Raw genomic sequence first — 21,758 nt, 5'->3', positions numbered from 1 at the left:
GCTTATGTCATGTTGATCAAAATATATTATATTGGTTTTACCTAAATAGTTTCAACCCCCAAACATCTCAGCATCAGTTCATTGTAGGTCATTGAATGCAAAATGGTTAAACAAGTTGTCATCATCTGTCATCTAAAATTTCTATTAAACCTTTTTATGGAAATGGGACTTGAATTGATAAAGTGTGCAGATGATTCTTGAATGTCACTAATGAAGGAGAGTGAACAGCTTCAGATCAACCAATATTTAACTAGTACTTTAAAACAGGTCAAAGGTGAATCTTGTGAACCCTCAATTGGAGAGTGAATACAGACAGAGCAAAACAAAGAATTACAATTTCTGAAAATGGATGAACAACCAAGAAACGAATGAACACTTGTATAATACAGTAAAAGTATGAATTCTGTCCTGTCTCTTGTAATCAATAAAAATCAAATATGCAATCAAATAAGTTAATCTGTGCTGCTGAAATTCATAGATACCAAACAATAGGAAGTCAAATTTTGTGCATTTGTAACCCAAACCGTAGTTTCCACCAAGAAATCCTAAAACTGTTGCCATACTGACAACATGAATAAACATTTTAACGATGTTGTTTGTAAACAATGACAAACTGACTTTTCATTCTGATGGGAATGAGATGTTCATTGACACAAATACTTATTTTTGAGAGATGAACTAAGGATTTTGAGAAAAGTACAGGCTTTTGCAAAAAATCCAATGTTTTCTGCTGTTTGTACAAACTGTTTTGCGAATGCACTTCCTGGTTTGCAAATATTAAAAAAACGATTAGAAAAATGCTCCAAAGCAGCTGAGAAAAACTAAATGAATGTAGAAAAGCATCTGCAATTTGCTCAAAGCAACGTGAAATGTTTTTATGATGTGTACAAGTGAATAAATGATGTGGATTTTGAACAAATTTATTTGAGAATTTCCGACTGGAGAAATGCTTCAAAGCAACTGAGATAAACTGCACAAAATTCTCAAGTCCTAACTAAAATTGAGAGTCACCAATAACAGGCATTGCTGCAGTAACCATGGAAACAGTAATCTCAACACATATTGTCTCTAGCTGTTATACTTTGTCAGATATGATGCCCTTGTTAGGGATAAAGAGAAGAGTGTACACAGCAGGAGATCAGCCGTGTAGTAAAGTGCAGCAGAACTGAGAGACAGATTATTGGTTCTGTATTAGTTGTGGGAAGTGTTTTTTGCTGACTATATGATGCTGGATAGCAAATTAACACAGTTATACTTGACAGTAAAAATCTAATAAAATTAAAGTCAAGGAGACTGTCCTGCATTATTGGGTTTCCAGTTCATACATGTTTTTTTATTCTATATGTAAGACAAATTAAATCCCATGTGTGATAATTGCCTCAAACTTGATGTTTATTCAAGCAAGACGTCTATACAAACTTGGCCATCTAAAACTAAACATCAAGAACAGCAAAAATGGAATGATATAAACACATTCTTGTACATGAAGCAATACAATATAAAGTGTACTTCTATATTATACATAATTACTTTATACTTTATAATATAAAATAATTTAAACCACTCAAATAAATGCAAATAGTTTTATTATCAGTTTAACACCTTTTTATGACAAATATCTACACCCCCAACCCAATTTTTCAACATTTATTTTATTTTAAAGCAATTGTTATAATGTTTTGAGTATGATTTTCCTTTGCCCAGTGCATCAAACTCGTTATTCAATAACCCACAAAAAATATCATTGTTTTTTTAGGCATATTTTTTTTTATATTTTATTCTTATTCTCTTTCTTGTCCTCCTAAAATGGATGTGCAGTTGTAATTAGGAAGCAAAATGTTGCTCAGTCAAAGCTCCTGGATTGTGTGGGAAGAGATATGCGACACCTGAGACTGTCCAGCATGCTGTTCATGGCTCTATCTAGCCTGTGATAATTGGGAGTGTTAAATCTGAACCAGATTTCGTATGGGAGTTTTTGGAACAAACTCCTGCTGCTTTTCTCAAACAGCACATTTTGGATGATAACATAATAAATCAGTGGTAGCGTTTGTTGTTGTTTTCTTTTATCGACAATTCCACAGTTGGTAAGAAAATAGAACTCTGATCCATACACAAACATTCTGCTTTTATTTCGGATGATGATCACTCAACAGGCTCAGAAGTTGAAAAGACTGTAATGCTGAATACTGTATAACACTAAGTCCAGATACAATAGCTATCCATTATGTGGGTTATTCTAAATGTGGCAGGTGATGTGTGTAAACTGTCAACAGGAAGGAATGATTTAATACCTTAAACTCCCAGGACCAATAAAGTAAGCACAATTGTAACCTGGCACTTTCATAATACTTTTGTTAGAGTATATTACAAACACAAGTACATCATTCTCTGTCTGTTTTAAAAATCAGCAGCTATCGTAACACAAAACAAAAAATAATAATAGGTAAAAAAATAAATAAAGTAAGTAAAAAAGGATAAAGAAGAAACAGGTATAATGGAAATCTGTGCAGTTATATACACTTACTATTACATTACTATGAACAAACATTTTAGACATCAGTGTGACAAGCTGTACAATTGCAACATCTGTTATATGGTACTGTACATTGCATTGCATCAGAGAATTAGGCTGTTAAAAGAAGCAAAAGCTTACAATGCAGAACTTATAAAGGCATTATTCTTTTTATCAGAATTATATAGCAGCACAAGTAGACTATTTTCTCCATATACCATACTAAAGCAATCATAGTTAACTTGATAGAATCCAAAAACAAAAATACTAAAAATGCAAACATCATAATGAGCTCTGCATCCACAAACAATGATAATTTTCGATTAACTGTGTGATTGGACAATTTTCTTTTAATAAATTGTATCCATTTTTACAAAGATATGTTATTTATTGAAGCTCTTACAATGCAATATTATTTCAAGATGCTCTCTGCCATAAGAAACTTACATCACTTCCTTCTCTTTTTGCTAGTTTCATGTTTATTGGACTTATTAGGACTCATGTAGACTGCATGCTTCTAAGGTCCTTACATCATTTGATCAAAATCTTTATTGAAAAACCAACAAGAAATTCTTATCTATGTCTCCAAACCTTTGTTTTTCTTTCCAGTTCTCTTCCCCTGATGCGATTTAAATAAGCATGTATATCAGATCATTTATTTCCACCCTAGGTTATTACTGATTCATTGCAAGACTGGTGTTCCTACCTAGAAGTTTCTATTATCACCTAGAAGTCAGACTTGGCTGCCTAATTTGTGTGACTTGCATCATTCAGAAGCTATAAAGGTAGCTGAGAATCATTTGAAACATTTTTTTCCTTTTCCGTCTCCATTTTATTTTAGACCAAAGTGCAGGTGATGAAAGAGCAGTTTAGCATGCCATGTAGACAAGAGTGATGCGGTGCTGTCAGGTCCGGACAACTTGTCTAATGCCTAAGGGACGAAAACAGACCTAAATATGGGGCTGCTATTAAAGTAAGTAATGTTTTTTTTTTGTGATATATTTCCAAATCCTGTCTTATCTTTATTATAGGGCTGCTTGCTCATTTTGTTGTGACCATTTTGAGCCTGGCAGGTGTCTTGTATTGAATTGCCCTCTCTGTGTATCTTTTGCAATAAACGCCCAATTACATAGCAATGGAGCATAGGTTTGGAAAGGTGAGTTTACAGCAGATAAATGCTCCAGCACATCCTCATACCCCCCCTGGCATCTTGAACAAAACCGCAGTACAATTTTATTTGGGGATCACAGAGGTAGGTCACCTCTGCATGAGAGCTGTTCCAAAGCTGAATCACCCACTTTTTAGTTATCCAGCTACTTCAAATTGGTCCTTGACTTCACAGAGACCCTCACCACTCAGGAAGCCTTGTTTACTAAATTCAGCCATTAAGACTGTAATATCCCAGGGGAAGCTGCTGGGATCATCCAGAGGTTGGACCAGGGCAATAAAATATGATTGTGTGTGTGTGTGTGTGTGTGTGTGTGTGTGTGTGTGTGTGTGTGTGTGTGTGTGTGTGTGTGTGTGTGTGCGCAAGCCAGGTGGTAAGTTGTTCAGAAGACTCATGCTGGTATGATGTGTGAGGATAAGGGTCTAAGCTACTGACAGCTATGAAATTTTGCAGGTACACGACAAGGCCTGCTGTCATTGTATGCATGGCACAAATGCTGCCACATATGTTGTTAAAGTCCAGTGTTCCATATTAGCAAGCCAGTTCATGATCTAGTTCATAGTCCCAGTTGACAGCAGAGAGCTTAAACAGTGCAGCAGTTTTTGAGATTAAATGGGTTACAAACTGGAGTTACAGCTTTTGCTTTCTGGGGTTAATTATGTGCAATTATTTAAAGTAATGTGTTTTCTGGGGTTAATTATGTGCAATTATTTAAAGTAAAATCTTGGTGCTCAAGGGAACAAGAAGTTAATCCGAAGGAGCATCAAAATTACTAAAAAGGATATAATGTATTAAACAGTAAACACAATGTACTAAACCATTCCTTTCCTTGTCACACAGGCGGTGTCCTCATTGATCCATCTTTAGTACCTTTAGAGAGCATATGCATCAAACAGCTATTTGAATATAGTTTACCTTTCAAATTTGAGGTTTTGAGGTACACAATTGAATCATAAGAACAATTATATGTCTTAAAATTGCAGTATGTCGAACTTCTAGGTAAAAAGCTTATTCCACTGTCAAAGAAAACTAAATTTTAGCTGTACTAGTAAATATCCACTCCATTGCAAAAAAGCATTAAACGTGTGTTTTAATGACTTATTTAATAGTACCTGGATGATCATGTGAAAAAGAGTAAGGTTTATACCAGATGAGTTTAGTCAAACATGTAAAGAGTACATTTTAACCTCAACCTAATTTTATCCTCACCTGTGACCCCCTTTAACTGGGGCACATCCACCAATCAGTCAAGGGGCAAAGGTTTCCCAATAAACCCTTTATACAACAAAAATATTTTACCTCCAGTTATTTTCACTTGTATAATTTCACATACAATCTACTTACTGTATAATTTATATCATACACAGCATTTAGTACTTTGTTATTTAAGTATATTTATCTAGTATTAGTATATTAGACCAATAGATTAGTATTTGAATATGGATAAATTATTTCTCATTCAAAGTAATCCATAATGACAGGAGTTTAATATTTTTAATTCTAAATTTAATAATGAATTTGATAAATGTGTTTGGTAAAAAAAAAAAAAAAAAAAAATCAATGCACACATTAAATTAAATATATATATACAGTGGAACCTCGGGTTACGAATTTAATTCGTTCAGGTACTTTATTCGTAACCTGAAAAGTTCGTATCCCGATACAAATTTCCCCATAATAATGAACAGAAACTTCGGTAATTCAGTCTGGACAACCAAAAATATTACTTAAATAAAAATAAAGCCAATATTCACTAATATTATTTACTTTTAACATGTTATATTAAAATCATACCACATAAAAACATACAAAAGAGGAAAAGATCTTTACCGGTACTTTCCTTTGAGAAGACTCGCTGCAGGAGACGGCGTTCGTAGAAGGGGAGGAGGAGAGTTATTGTTTGGAAGGAGAATCTTATTATATTATATTATTATATATTATTATATATTATATTATAGAATATTAAAGACAGTGTTATTAACACTAACGCTGAGACAATTGTTGCATTAGAGGAAAATGAGAGCTGTTTCTTTAAGGCTACTATCAGTTGGTATTGAAGTCCAGAGTGAAATGCATTATGGGTATTGTACTGGAAAAGACTGTAACCCTGCTAATCTATCTTCATAAAACAAGTAAAGTGGTTATGCATCGGCTAATGTTGTCCATCTAATCATTCCACGAGCATCAACTAACGAGTTGTTACGCTGCCGCTGGGAAAAGTTCAAGCGGATAAGTAACACGATGCTCTCGCTAGGGACACAGGACGCTAACTGATGTGACGAGCTGCGTGGATAGAGCAAAAACAACCAACTTGCCTGCGATTTTTTGGTGAGCGACGTTCGTATCCCGATATATTGTTCGTAACCAGGGGCAAAAATTTTGATGAACTGCGATTCGTAACCTGAATTATACGTATGCCGGGGCGTTCTTAACCCGAGGTTCCACTGTATAAACATTATGGCCATGTCAAAATAAAGAGGAATGGCCTAAAGGCTAATTAATGTTTTTCAATATTCATACTAACCTTTGTGATAGGGTGTGGAAGATCTGAGTTCATGTACATTTTTGCATCTTTATCCACCTGTATAAAGTAAGTAAGAATTCACCTTCTGATACTCTTAACTACACATTCTCTGTGCACTCTTTAAACTGGGTTGTTGCTAAGAGCATTCTTGCACAGTCCATCTCACCTCTGATTACCCACACACCCCTGTGGGCCCTGTCACATTAGAGACGGTGATCATGTGAGCACACTCATAGCATTGGCAGAGACGGTTTGCCTCGCCTGTACAGTGTGTTGCAAAACCTCAGATTCAATCAGTCTTTATCCACTCCTCTGACTCCGTCGCTCTCAATCTTACAGAACAGCCATTCACTGACAGCATGGTGAGTATCCCTCTGAAGTAACTCTCCAAAAGCAAGCAAGAGTTTCTAGAAGCGGGTGAAGCTGTCATGCTTTCATAGCACCTTATATTGAACCCAGAATCAGAAGAGAAACATAACCATGTCATAAACATGTCATGGCAGGTGTCACACGCTGTCATGCATCCAGTGATATGTGTCATTTTGCCAGTAACATTCACTGTCACAAGAGCAGCCTTAATGTTTTCACAACTATGGATTTTATCTACTTATTATAGGATTTTTGTTTCATGTAAGCTGTTATGACACCACATACTTTAGCTGCGGTAGCACTTCATGAAAAAGGTGTCACATCTGTTGTGACCTTTCAGAACTGTTTTTTTACACACAGTTTCTTAATAAAGGTTATTATTTATAGTTTTACAGTAACCATAGTAATCAAGCAACAATGTAAAAAGATTGCTATAAACCTCAGTAGTTCTTTAGACATTCAAAATAGCATTTATGCCATTTAATACATTCATTTGTATTGTTTTGTGCTGCAAATAACTGTATCTGTATTCAGATTTTTTAATCTAGTGGATCCGTTAAATCAAAAAGTGTTTTTTAATGAACATGAGCCCTACCATTATTCCTCTGGAAACACGGTGATGAACAAAAAAACAAGAAACCCACAAATGTCAACACTGTCACCATGATCTGGGAATTTTTCTCACTCGCCTCACCCCATCACTTAAGTTCATAATTGGTGTCAACTAGAGATACGTATGGGACACAAATCTTGTTCATACATATATGGATATAGATCATATCCAGCTTTGTGTATACCTGGTTCTATTTGCCTTTGTTTCCCAAAATATGAACTAGAAGCTAAGTTAAACCCTGATCAAGCAGATCTAATGGCTCAAAAGTGGTATTTATATAGTTTTATCAGCATTATATTAGACCTCTATCTGAGCTCAACATTTTTTGGTTGTTATTGTTACTATTCGTATCTTTATTATTTGTCGGATAGCAATTTTGTTATATTTATTTATTCATTTGTTTGTTTGTTGGTTTATTTATATATTTATTTTATTTTTTAAAGTTGATCAGTCACACCATGAAGTTATGGGAAAGAGTAGTGGAAGCCAGGCTGAGAGAAGAGTTGACTATCTGTGAGAATGACAGACGGGTTCAAAGTGGAGGTTGGACTGCATCAAGGATCAGTTTTGAGCCCTTTCCTGTTTGCACCAGCTCCATCACCAAGAAAGCCCAGCAGCGTCTTTACTTACTGAGAAGGCTGAGGAAAGCCCATCTCCCTTCCTTCATCCTGACTACATTCTACAGAGTCCCATTGAGAGTATCTTGAACAGCTGCATCACTGCCTGGTTTGGGAACTGCACCGTCTCGGATTGCAAGACCCTACAGAGGATAGTGAGGACAGCTGAGAAGATCATCAGAGTCTCTCTCCCCTTTATCATGGACATTTCACCACTCGCTGCATCCGCAAAGCCAACAGCATTGTGGACGACCCCACACACCCTTCACACACACTCTTCACCCGCCTGCCATCAGGGAAGAGGTTCAGAAGCATTCGGGGCATCACATCCAGACTGTGTAACAGTTTCTTCCCTCAAGCAATCAGGCTTCTCAACACAGAACTAAACTGAAACTCACACTGACTAATCTGTACAACCCGGACTCAACACACAGTTGTACGCACTTCACATATCCATGTCTTCAGTACCACTCATATTACATCACTTCATTACCATAAACTCTTTACATGCTGTTTTTGCACATCTTTTGTGTATTGCTGCTATTGCTCTTTTGCACAACATTTTATTTACATTTTTTGTTACTTATAATGTTCACTTTACTGTTTTACACATCGCAGTGTGCAATATACAACAGGTTTACTGGCGGCGCTACTTTTGTATTTTGTATTTTGTGAGAGAGAGCTGAAGATGTTGAGTTTTTTGTTGGAAGTGACAAGGATGGACAGGATTAGAAATTAGTTTATTAAAGGGACAGTGCATGTAGGATGTTTTAGAGACAAGGTGAGGGAGGCACAATTGAGATGGTTTGGACATGTGCAGAGGAGGGACATGGGGTATATTTGTAGGAGAATGCTAAGAATGGAGCCACCAGGAAAGAGGAAAAAAGGAGGGCCAAGGAGGAGGTTAATGGATGTGGTGAGGGAGGACATGCAGGTAGTTGGTTTAAAAGAGGCAGATGTATAGGACAGGGGTGTATGGAGAAGGATGATCTGTTGTGGCTGTGATTTTTTAATGCTTCCTTTATTCCTATATGTATTGCATGGCTTTAATGCTTGGTATTGTATTTATATTTAGGCACATCAATGGTTTACACAGATGATAAATAGGGTTATTAATTGTTTAAATGGATATATTATCCACATAGTTGTCACATCAATAGAGAAAAGAAAACACAGTCAACAGCCAGTTCACAAAAAAAAATCTAGCTGTTGTATAACAGTTCTCATATTAAAGTACATCAAGAACAAAAGAACATCAAGATAAAAACATGCAAATGTTCATATCATATAAAACATATGCTTAATTGGTTTCCTTACTAAACATTTCCATGTGACTAATTAGCAATGATTACAAACATAATTAACATCAACAGTGAAGTGACCCTATTTATAATTTTTTCTCTACTTTCTCTTTTATTCATTTATTAAGCTTCAGTAATCATTTTATCTTGGTCATGGTTTTGGCAGTTCCAGAGTTTATCTTTGAAACACTGGGCATGATACTATAATTATCCCCTAATGGGGAAGCAGTCTATCAGAGGTATCATGCACTCAAATTTACACAGTTATAAACACTAAGAAGCAACTTTGCATCAACACATACATGCATGTTTTTGGGGTAAAAACAAACAAACAGGAGAACCATGACGAAGCCGACACAAAACACACAGAACTTCTCACAGTCATTGGGCCAAGGTCAGGATGAAATTGGGGCCCTGAAGCTGTAAAATGAAAACACTTATACTACTCAATCATACCACGTATGTATGTACTTACTTATATTCTAGATTCTACATTAAAAGCAATTGTATTTGGTGAGTAGATCTATGGAATACAAGATGCATGAGTGTTTGTGTTTGCATGGGCATGAGTGCATGTGTGTGCATGTGTGCTCATGGTAAAATCAGTAAAAGTCGCAGAAACAGTACTAGCACATATAATCTCCAGACTATTTCTGTGGTAACCACTAAGCTAGTACTAAAGACTAATATATACATATATACTAATATATATATATATACATATGTATCTCTCTCTCTCTCTCTCTCTCTCTCTTATATATATATATATATATACACACACACACATACTATATCAACTGTCCTTGAGCTTGTATACTTTTTATTACCACTGTTCATAGCAGCAATATATATTCCTCTGATGACTTCCTGTGGCTTTTGTCTCCTGCACACCACAGAAAGGAAAATTCCATTTTAGTCTCTCATACAAGCTTTTACAATAACCCAATCTAATTTCATGTATTTTATAAAAACACAGAACTTAAACATATGCTGCAGGAATGTTCCCTTTATAGTGTCCACATTTAGGTTGCCTGCAATCCCAGTTAGCACTTACCCAAAGTGATTTCCATCAGCTGAACAGGAACTGCCAAAGAAACACCAGTGATCAATTACTCTAATCCTCAGGCCTGGTAGCCCAGTATTGTCACTCTCTGTTTTCTTAAGAGACTGCTCTACAAACCCTTTTGCGCAATTGTTATTTTTATCAAAGGGGAATTATGCTAGAAAAAAGTTTATTTATAAAAGATTTCTCATCAGAGTGATAGCTTATATCTGCGGCCTCATTTTGGTAGCTTTTTTGATGTTTAAGAGTACAAATAGATTCACGTTAATATTTTGAATACATTTGATATCCAGGTTTTTTAAACAAGTAATTACTGAATAAGAAAAGCAAACAGTATGCATTAAGTGAGCGATGTGCAATATACTTTGGAACCATACCCAGCTGCACAAAAGTCTCCAATTATGGAATGGAAGATGCTGCAAATACCACATTTCTGTGAGACTGGGTTGACTATTTTACTAAAAAAGCAGAAAGCTTGAGCTCCTTTGTCCTGAACACTTTCCTATTGTCAGGTCTACAGAGAACTCTAACTGCAAAACCCACAACACACTCACATGCTCAGTTGCCCAGCTTCTAATAAGACACACCTGTTCCCAATTACACACACACACACACACACACACACAGGTCTATACAAAGTTTGTGACTTTCATTCACAAACAACCCACAAAGTGTCAAAGTGTTAGCAATTTTCAGAATCACTTAAACAGCACCATGCCATATTTTACATTAATTCTGTGGTATGACCTTTTGCTCTGTTTCACATCTTTTGGTTTACGTGGTATATTGCATGCTAGGGTTCCCTGGTGGTCTAGTGGTTAGGATGCGGTGCTCTCACCGCTGCGTTCCAAGTTCCAACCCCCGGTCAGGGAACCAACCCCAGCCACTCTTAGTGCCCGGATAAATGGGGAGGGTTGCGTTAGGAAGGGCATCCAGCGCAAAAACATGTGACAAATCGAACGTGCGGATCATGAATACGGATGATCCGCTGTGGCGAGCCGCTGTGTGCTTGACCCTTTGCTAGACCATGTACTTAAAAAATGGATTACATGTTTTGATTTGTTCACTCTTTCTTTATAGAAAATTGCCTTAACTGTATTTAACTCTGTCCAAACTCTGCAGCCATGGTACAAAAACAACAAAGTGCTGACACCGGAAACTTTTCCACCAATGTTAAATAAATATCACCTAGCAGAAAACGATATCAATGATTATATGTTACAAAAACAACAAACCTTTTTCAAATCTGTTTCATATCAAGATCATATGTTTGTCTGTGAATTAGACTTAAAAATGATATCTTTTAGCACAAGCACATTCGTGCACACCTTCTTAATATGAGAAATCACCTGCAACTGTTGTATAATTTTAATTAATTCCACAAATTAATAATTCATTCTAAATCTTGTACATAATTAATAACTATTAAACGAATGCTCCTGTTGATTAATAGAAGGTAGACTTTAATTAAACAAAACTCTGAACTACAAACAACTTTCGGTTGTGCATGTTATCTGGACAGATGTAAAGGCTGTCTCCAAACTGTCGAAACAAAAATTGCCTTTCAGGGACAGTGAAATTACAACCGCTTGCTTCCTCAAAAGCCTTAACAGAAGGGACCTGACACATCATTTTTCTTCTGCAGAATGTTTTCTGCATTCAAGCATTATTTGCAACAGATGGTGAAAAACTTCCAAAAAAAATCAGGTAGGAGACAAGTGTGAAAGTAATACATATGTAGTCTTGTCTTCTAGGAACGATTTGTCTAATATTTAATAAAAAAAATATGCAATAAAAATAGGCTCCTAGGATTATAGGTTGGAATTTCTTCTGTAAAGTGCAAGACATTGTAGGCATACCTCTATTTGTAATATGAAGCTTTTGTGTACTGGCTTAAAGTCATTCCAGCTTGCAATATTCTACTTCAATTTGACAAAAAAGCCCCGTTAAACAGAATGTGATATAACGCATGAGTGGTTTTGGTGGAATTTGCTTTTCAAACACTTGTGTGTTTTTTTCTGTTCTCTCTACTTGCGTCACGTTCTTTGGACTCTTCTCTTGTTAATGGCTCACAAATGACACATTCTCTGACGTGTATTTGTCAAAGAATTTTGTCCTCGGCCCAAATGCCCAACAGATCTCATCACTCTAATTTGTTCTGAATCACTCTATTTTTACTCTACACTCTCCATGCATCTATCCTTTTTATTTTATTTACTCTTTGTTACTCTCAATTTTTCCTCACAGACATTTAATCTTTAAAAAGTGACCATGTGCAAGAAATAGTGAATTTCAGGACTTGCCTAAATCATGCAAATAGTCAGAATGTAAAAAAAAATTCAATAAAATAAAAAAAGATTCTTTTTGCTCTACATACAGCATATAGAAGGTAAGATTATGATAAGTGTAGTCCATTTTTTGGTGCTTTTTAGAGCAACATTGTTTAGGAAACACATTTTTAATTAGGTGGGAAATTCTATCTGAAAATTGTACCCAGAAACACTTTGTCAAAATTAATTAGAGTTAATGAAATCATCATTTTACAGTTTATATCTCAAAGTAGTTCATAATTATACACAAGAGAAACATTATTCTTCTACCTCTCTCTTCTCTCTCTTTCTTTCTCATTACTGTTTTTGCATACAGTAATGTAAAGAAAAATAAGTAAGCTGTATTCACAGTAGATTCACTCTAAGAAGATGCATTGAAACTGTATCTTAAAAATAAATTAAGAAGAAAACACTAGTAAATTCATCCAATGCATTACCTATTCATATCTTCAGAATGCAAACTGCTGCTCCACTTAGCCCTCATCTGATTTACCAACTTTTCTTCTTTAACTCTTAACCTCATTGCATCTTTGATTCTGGATGTACAGAAAAGCTCAGACAACAGCAGAGTCATCCTGTTTTCAGTCTGTCTTTTCCTCCTCTAAGCCATGAGTCACTTCAATTTTTTATTTAAGAGAGAAATAATGAGGGAGAGGAAAAGATAAAGGTTGGCTGAAGATTCAGAAGAGACAAATTCATGGAGATTAGCACGACAAGGCTTCCACTGTGGCGCAGGTTCACCAAAAAAATAAAAAATAGGCAATTGAGTTATAGCTTGATTTCCAAGCAACAAGCCAAATGTTGCACATAACCCACATTGAACAAATGGTCTCAAACAATTTATTGAATGCTGCAGTATAGTTGTGGCTGAATGAGCAAATCCCTAGACCCATGCTCCAAAATCTGTTGAAAATCCCTCCAAAAGAGTGGAGGTTATTATTACAGCATGGGGGAAATTCTATTGTAATGGAGCACATGGATATAGGGATTTGTGCTTATTCAGCCACAGCAGCTTTAGTGAGGTCAGGCACTGATGTAGGATGTGAGGAGGTCTGGGGTACAGATAGCATTTCAGCTGCTCCCAAAGGTGTTTATTGGGGTTGAGCTCAGGGCTCTGTGCAGAACACTTGAGTTCTTTGACTCTAACCTTATAAAATCTCGTCTTAGGGACCTGGCACACAGGAATGTTGTCATTCTGTAATACTTGGGAAAATGCTTGTTAAATCTTGCTAATACTATAGCATACTTAGACATTTTATACTGTTGTAATTGGGGCCACATATGGGCCTGATGGTTCAGTGTCCACATACAGTAAAAGTTTTAGCCATATAGCGCAATCTTTGCTACCAGAATTCAAAATAATTTTTTTATATATTTTTATGACAAACAAAGAAATATCAAATTCCGAAGGTTTATGAAATGGCTTGGTCAATTATTTCATAATTAAATTACAACTTTGGAATAGAAACAAAAATGTGTAAATCAAAAAAACCCCATCATACACTCAGTGTTAGAAGGCTTGGCATAGGTCATTAAAGTTTAAAATGAGAAATCTTCCAAAGTGTCCAAAGTATTTCAATTCTTGGCTTTGCTTATTACAAGTGTCAGATGGTGAGATGAGAGAGACAAAATAGTTACAGCAGGGAAATTAAACATGAAGCCTAAGTGGGAAGGCTGATACTGAAGGCTGGGGGTGGTGTTTATACAGAAGATATAACATCACAATTCAAAAAGAAGAGTTTTTCTTCATTTATAAATGCTTAATGGAAAAACATTGCTTTTAATGACAGATGATCAAAATGAGAGAGAGAGAGCAAGCGAGAGAGAGAGAGAGAGAGAGAGAGAGAGAGAGAGAGCAAGAGAGAGAGAGAGAGAGAGAGAGAGAGAGAGAGAGAGAGAGAGAGAGAGAGAGAGAGAGAGAGAGAGAGAGAGATTCACAGTTACACCTGAACACATCACCTCATATGACTGATGAATACAATAAATAGTGAAACAAACATGAATGACACAAACACTTACCAAAACACATTTTAGACAAAAAAATGACAGATCTAAATTTAAAATCTGAAAGCCATGAGTGTATCATAACATGAAACATGCAATGAAATATCCAGTAAAGGGGAAACCACTGGTGATGTATGTGAAGTGGCAATTTTTATGATGTTCCAATAATAGTTCAGCTCTAGGCTCTAATTTCTGTACATGTGAAAGCTGTTTTTTCAAGGTAATGGAAATATTTGTAATCTATTTTATTTTGCTTTTGTTGGTGTAAAAAGCAAATGGCGCAAACATTTTATTTACTCGTTTATTCACTTTTCTTTATTCTTGTCAGGGATAAATTGGATCTGGAATTTATCCAGGAAATAATCAGTGTGAGACAGGAGTACAGTCTGAATTGTACATTAGTACATTGAAATGCACCATTCACATACTCATTCATACACATCTTCACCCATAGTGGGCAATTTATCTTAAATGTCTGCACTATTTGACAAAATATTATTATGTGGGAAAGAATTAAGAACCAGAAGTTAACCTATGCAAGCACAATCTACACAATTATAAACTTTATATACATGAATGGCAGTGGTGGATGAAGTACACAAAGCATGCAATTGAGAAAAAGTAGTGATACAGTAGGTAAAATATTACTCCAGTAAAAGCTTCCTTTAAACTTTTATACCAAAGAACAAGTTTTCTTTCGGTAACTCGAGCTGCATCACAACGCTTTGAGAACGCTTCCGCATTGCTCACGCTCTGAAGCACATGTGAAGTCCGGCCAACGGCAAGGTGTGATGTCACCGGCGGGGTGACATCACGACTAGGAAGCTACAAAATGTGCATGCAGTGGAGCTGACGCTAGCTTCTGTTTGTTCAGGTAAACACTTTGTGTAAATCTGTGCAAACATGAGTGTTAAAAGCAAGCAGAATTTCCTCTCGGAGAGCGCTCTCCCTCACAGCTCGAGGCCCGCTCTTGCCGAGGCAAAGCGGCGCCGGATGTCATAGGCCTTGCAGGCGGAGCTAGCAGAAGGCATGGGGACTGGCGTGTCCCTTTCTCCCTCCTCACCTGCCGGGTCGAGCGCTTGCTCCCTGGGAGGGAGAGATTTTGGAAACTAGCGAGCCCACGGAATCCAAGCCTGTGCTGTGCGAGGAACTCCTGAAGGTAGTGACGTGAGCCGTGTCCAAGATCAGGCTAGCTTGGCCGGATGAAAAGTGGTAGCAGCACGCACCCAGCAATCTGGATGAGCGCTTCCTGCACCCTGCGTAACACCCTCCACGCCGGAGCCTGCCTTTTTTCCCAGATCTGCACACCGAGGTGTCCAGGTCCTGGAAGAGCCCATATGCGGCCCTCTTCTTCTCCCAACAAACCTCACTGTATGTGAACACTGTGGGGATGAAGGAGTACGGCTATGGGGCGATGCCACGGGTGGAAGAGACGCTAGCTATCTATTTCTCCCCAGGTGTAGCATCGTCCCTTAAGGCACCGGTACTGCCCACTAAACCGTTGCGAGCCACTTAGGTTCTAGTGGGCAAGGTTTACACAGCATCAGGTCAGACAGTGGATTGCCTCCACACGATGGGTGTGTTGCAGGCATACCAGGCTGACATGCTGCGGGAGATGGACGAGGGATTCAGCTCTGGCCTCAGCTGAAGAGCTGAGGAGCTATGTCGCGCTGCCGAAGAAACGGCTAAGGCCATAGGTCGGCCCATGTCAGCCCTAGTAGCCGCAGAAAGGCATCGGATATTCCAGACAGGGATAGGGCTTTCCTGCTGAACGCCCCGATGGCCCCTCCTGGCTTGTTCGGCGATGCCATAGGCGCAGTCGTCCCAAGCCCAAGGAGCCAGCTGACCTGATGGTCGTCCACTCCAGCAAGCAGGCTGTGGCACGCAGGCCCTGACCACAAGAGCCTCAAGCTTAGGAGGGTGGTGTATACCTCAATACACGGTGCCTGTCTCTCCTCAGCATCACCAGGAGGTCAGGCTTTTAACCCTGCCACAAGATGTGTTTCAGGGCACAGCCACCTCCAGCGGGTGTCTCCCTCCATCTTCACTCTTCTGTCCTGCGCTCTGGTTGTGCTCACACACACTAGGCAAGGACTAGTCAGTGTGGCGTGATTGGACACTTGTTCCCAAAACGTTGTGATGCAGCTCGAGTTCCCGTAAGGGAGCGTCTCTAGGTTACATATGTAACCTTAGTTCCCTGAGGCAATGAGATACTGCATCTCCAAGCCACACTCCCTACATCTCTGCCGCGCTTCCCTTCTCATTTTTCGGAAGGTAGCATTTTGTAGATTCCTGGTCGTGACATCACCCCACTGGTGACATCGCGCCTTGCCGTTGGCCGGATTTCACATGTGATTCAAAGCGTGAGCAATGCGTAAGTGTTCCCAAAGCGTTGTGTCACAGCGTCTCATTCCCTCAGGGAACTAAGATTACATATGTATTCTAGAGACGTTCTTTCACTCTAACCTTGTTAAGCCATTTTTTTATGGGCATTACTTTTCTGCCAAGGGGCATTGTAATCCTGGAAATAGTTTAAACACTTTAGTTTCAGTAAAGGCAAGTGTAATGCTATACAAATATTGTTATGCCACACAGCCTACAAAGACATGCTGCACAATTGTATGCTTTCATATTTGTTGAAAAAGTTTTGGGAAAGAATATTATATACGAATGTGATAATATGGTACCCAAATACTTTTGGTCATTATTGCTAAAATCTGAAGAAACCCTACTGTGATTATGGTACTGTAGATAATATAAATGTTAGAAACGTGGGTTAATTATACAAAAATTACAGCCAGTCTCATTACTGAAAGCTTGAAAAATAACTGTATACTTGCCTCCTTTCTATTTATACACTAATCAGAGTTACTCTCGGGGAGGCAAGATACAATGTGTGAGCCAACAATACTGTAAGTACAGCAAAATTTCATGCAGAAAATGAAATCAAACCATCAAACTTTCTCAGTTTACTCGAAAGACTTCACTGTTTTAAATTCTGTCTTGCACCACCTTCTCTCAGTTGTGAGGTGGATGTCACCAAGATTGTATCAGATTGTATTTTTTGGATCATTTTACAATTAACATTGTGCCATAGTGACATATGGGACGCTCACCCTGGTACATTTCATTCGAAATCCTTTTAGCCTCAGATTATTTGTTGGTTTAGTTCATAATAAAAGTCATACGATGCTTCACAGCTGCATTAACTAATCCACTTATTCAGTCTTATATATTGCTAGTTAGCCTCGAAGGAGAATTTGAAACATTTCAAGATAAACTAAATAATGAATTCACAGACATACTACTCAGTGACAAGTGTGTGAGCTGGACAATTCTGCTTTCATAATGCATGACATTGTGCTGGAGCTAACTCTGTTTATGTGACCATATTCTCAGACTTATGAAAGCTGTGCATATGGCATACTGGGAATAAAAAAAGGCATTTGGGCATATCATGTCTTCACAGCTGACAATTTGACAGTTATATTTGGAGTAGCACATATTCCAATAGCATTTCTTAAAAAAATAAATAGCTTCATGCTTCACTCACTGCTAAACTTATGGTCTTTTCCTTATAGAGTTTTTCCATCATTTTCTCTTTGACATTTGTTCGGTCTTGTAATGCATTAGTTTGAAGTTGCGCAATGCCATTAGTGTGGTTTTAAGAATGTTCTCCAGATTGTCTAAATGTAAAAAAAAAAACTTGTGTTATTAGTTATAAAATTAAATAATAGAAATAGTACTGAGCTTCATGGACAATGTGGGAATTTTGACAGGTGAATGGCAGGTTTTCATTATTTATAATTATAAAAAAAAAAATTAGATAGAACACTTCAGAAAGCTGTTCAGATGAACACACCATTCTAGGGAACGGGTTGTGTAATTAGTGGTTTGTTGTCTGCATGTTACTGAAGCACATTAAAATACCTTTTTCATATAGGGATATAGTGTTTTCTGCAAATCTGCAAGATCCCTAGCCTGCATGTGGGTGACACTCCTGTGCTGCCAAACTAGGCACAAGATGGTAAAATATTAATCATATAATGATCATATCAACAAAGACATAAATAAAAATTGAATTTGAATTTTAGATGAGCACAAATTAAACATATATTGTAGATTTCCCTTCTCTATTAATTGTGGCTACATCCAATTTTTTAAATATCCAAATAATGACACTTCGTTCAAAATATTTATTATATATATATATATATATATATATATATATATATATATATATTTTTTTTTTTTTTATTATTATTCTTTTTTTTTTTTTGTATATATTCATTTATTATCATGGGTTTACTTTTGTATACATGAATACTATAGAAATAAAATTCCCAGTTTCTAGCTTTCCTTAACAGCAAAAAAGCAAATGGTGGCACAAGAGGTCTCAGAAATGTATTTATTTAATTCTGGCTAATTTTTCTTATGAATTATTTGCTGTTAAAATCTTCCATATTTGCCATTTTGGGCTTGGCCTATTTTCTTGTCCACAAGTATAAGGTACTGAGATGTTCTGAGGCATTTAAAAAATTGGTGCATGACTAAGAATGATGTCAGGAATAAAGACAGGTACTTTAAATAGCTTGCAAGGTCGGAAAGCACGTCTGCTATTCTGTAGAGCCGATATCTACCACTCCTTCTATACCTTAGGTTTAGTCATAAAGACTGATGAAAACTTTCTTCATATCTCATTGTGGAGAAATCCAACCATTTGTTCTGTCAGGTGGCCTCCTCTGCAGTTCCTCGGCTCAACTGTCTGGCTGCCAGTGATAAACTAGACTCTGATCTAAAGCCTGGCCAGGGCATTAAAAAGTGTGGCGAGTGTAAGAGAGATGCTTTAAGATTGATCTGTTAATCCATTTGAATTTGTTAACTTATATACTGGAGATATTTTGTATATTTTTATACATGGTGCTTCCTACATCTTTCTGAAACACAATGAGTAGAACAGTTTTTAATTATGCATGTTGTATACTGTTCATACACTGTTTATGGTGTATATGTATTATTTGAGTTTTTTAGTTTATGCTTTTATTCATGTTCAATTAATTATAAAGTATTCAAAAAATAAACTTCATTATGTTTTCTTGTTTTATACACAACATAACTTACGAATAAAGAGCATAATTTCACTAACCAGGTTGTTCTCATATGTTGTTCAGTCATATTTTCCAATCTTGGCATTTACTGCCCTGGGGGCGTTTTTAAGAGCTCCTGCCGAGACACACCGATTATTAGCTTCTCTCAGCTCCAATTCAAAACTCCATCAGTCACATTGGTTTGAAAGGATGTAATAAACAATTTAGATGGTTTCTTTGAAAGAAAACATCATGAAAGCAAAGCAGGCTGGCCTGTATTTCATTTAACTGAGACATGTAATCTACATAAGTCGAAAGATTAATAGAAAAATGTGATACAAGCAAATATTATGTGAATTATGACACCATGAAAAATCAATGGAACTTTATATTTTTTGGAAAAGGTGAATCCCCTGTTTTGATTGAACCCGAATCGGGTTTGTTGTAATGCACAAAATATGTAAATAGCATGTCAAAATCTCTCAAGGGGCCAAAAACACCCTCAGACTCCAGAGGGTTAATAATAAAAAAAAAAACTTTCAAGCATTGAATTATCTCATATAATGATCATTTCATGTCTAACTAGAGTTCTAAAGGTATTATTTGATCACTGTTACCTACGTAATGTATACATTGCTAATGTATGCAATATTTGTATATAATGTAGTATAATATAGGAATCCAATTCCCACTCATTTTTCTTTTGCCAATAAGAAAGTTTATTTATACAGCTTAATAGCAAGTTTGCTTAATAAATGATTAAGGTTAGCTAGCCTGCTAAGGAATCTGGCATAAATCTTGCAGAAATAGTTTTCCGATATTACTCAGCTTACTTGTGAAGTTGTACAATCAAATTACTTTAAATACATTTAAAATAGATCATAAGTTTTAGTACAAATCTGTGGAGTCCATGTCAGCTCAAGTATATGTTGTGATTAGTGCAAAATGAGGATGTATTAAATACCAACAAACTCTGGAATTTATATCAATATTTAAAAGCATCCACTTTTCACTCAGGTTCCTGTCACTATATAATTTGTCATGAAAATTGTTGTTTTCAAAATGCAAATAAAGGAAAGCATTTTTACTAGTGCCCTCAGAGTAAAACACTCTTGAAGCTATTAAACATGAGAAATCTTGGTAGGAAATGAAAAATTATTTATAATACTGTGTGTGCATTAAAATGGACCGTACTCAAGGTTATGGGAGCTGCAGATGTAGTTGTAAACCACGCATATCTCTCTCAGTGCTAGGATGTCATGCAGAGAATTTAATGATGCATCACATACTGACAGCAATACATCTAGAAGCCTGGAGTGTATAAAATTCAATAGCAAAGTCCTTATGGTTTAGCACATTAAGTTTGTGTGGATGTTTTCAAAGTCCAGTTTTGATATGTGGAAAAATATCAGTTTTAGACTGTGCAGTAATGTAGAGTGCAAAGTTTCAAAGTGATTTATTGTTTTCACTTTATATAACACAGATATTTTAGAAATATATTATATTTGAAATGTACAGTGCATGGCTTCCAATTGAAAGTTGAGAAATGTCAGAGGGTGTTTAATACACAAATTAACACAACACAGACAACAGGAAGAAGTAATTTGTTGTCAGGGAGGTGGCAGCTTAGTGGTTAAGAAACTGGACTTTGTATCAGAAGTTTATCCAGATCCCAGTGAGTTCAAATCCCAGTCACACTAAGCTGCCACTCCTGGGCCCCCAAGCGAGGCCCTTAACCTTATATCTGCTTAGAATGAGATAAATGTAAGTTGATCTGAATAAGAATAAAGTCTGCCAAATGCTGTAAATGTAAATGTCATCTTGACCTTAATCAATTATAAACCAAGCATAATTTGATTATGTCCTACAAGATGCGAAAAAAATGAATGCACTTTTACAGCTCCTGTTCTCTTTATCTTGCTTGGTTATTATCGTCTTCTCTGACATTATTATTATCATCAATAAAATATTTTATAAATCATTAGTGTACTACAAAATAAATATACTAATGATTCTTAAAATATTTTATTGATAATAATAATGTCAGAGAACAAAATTATTTTTTTTTTATGACACTTACTTTCAACTTTAGCCGCTTCTGCATGTACAAGCTATTAATATCTCATTACTTTCAGATCACACTATGGCTCTGCTTTCCCATCACATCTAA

General features: G+C 36.6%; 1 long non-coding RNA gene across 1 annotated transcript; it reads right to left on the bottom strand.

Moving 5' to 3' along the window:
* Window positions 1-8,990: 8,990 nt before the first annotated feature.
* LOC124389184 lies at window positions 8,991-10,678 on the bottom strand. The gene is made up of 4 exons (XR_006926525.1): window positions 10,545-10,678; window positions 10,159-10,188; window positions 9,932-9,987; window positions 8,991-9,524 (listed from the first exon to the last, which is right to left on the bottom strand). It is a non-coding gene; the product is annotated as an uncharacterized LOC124389184 (long non-coding RNA).
* Window positions 10,679-21,758: the final 11,080 nt, after the last annotated feature.

This window comes from Silurus meridionalis, chromosome 7 (genome assembly GCF_014805685.1).
Source record: "Silurus meridionalis isolate SWU-2019-XX chromosome 7, ASM1480568v1, whole genome shotgun sequence".
In the NCBI taxonomy this organism is placed as follows: Eukaryota; Metazoa; Chordata; class Actinopteri; order Siluriformes; family Siluridae; genus Silurus; species Silurus meridionalis.
This window is presented reverse-complemented; position numbering and strand designations above follow the sequence as displayed.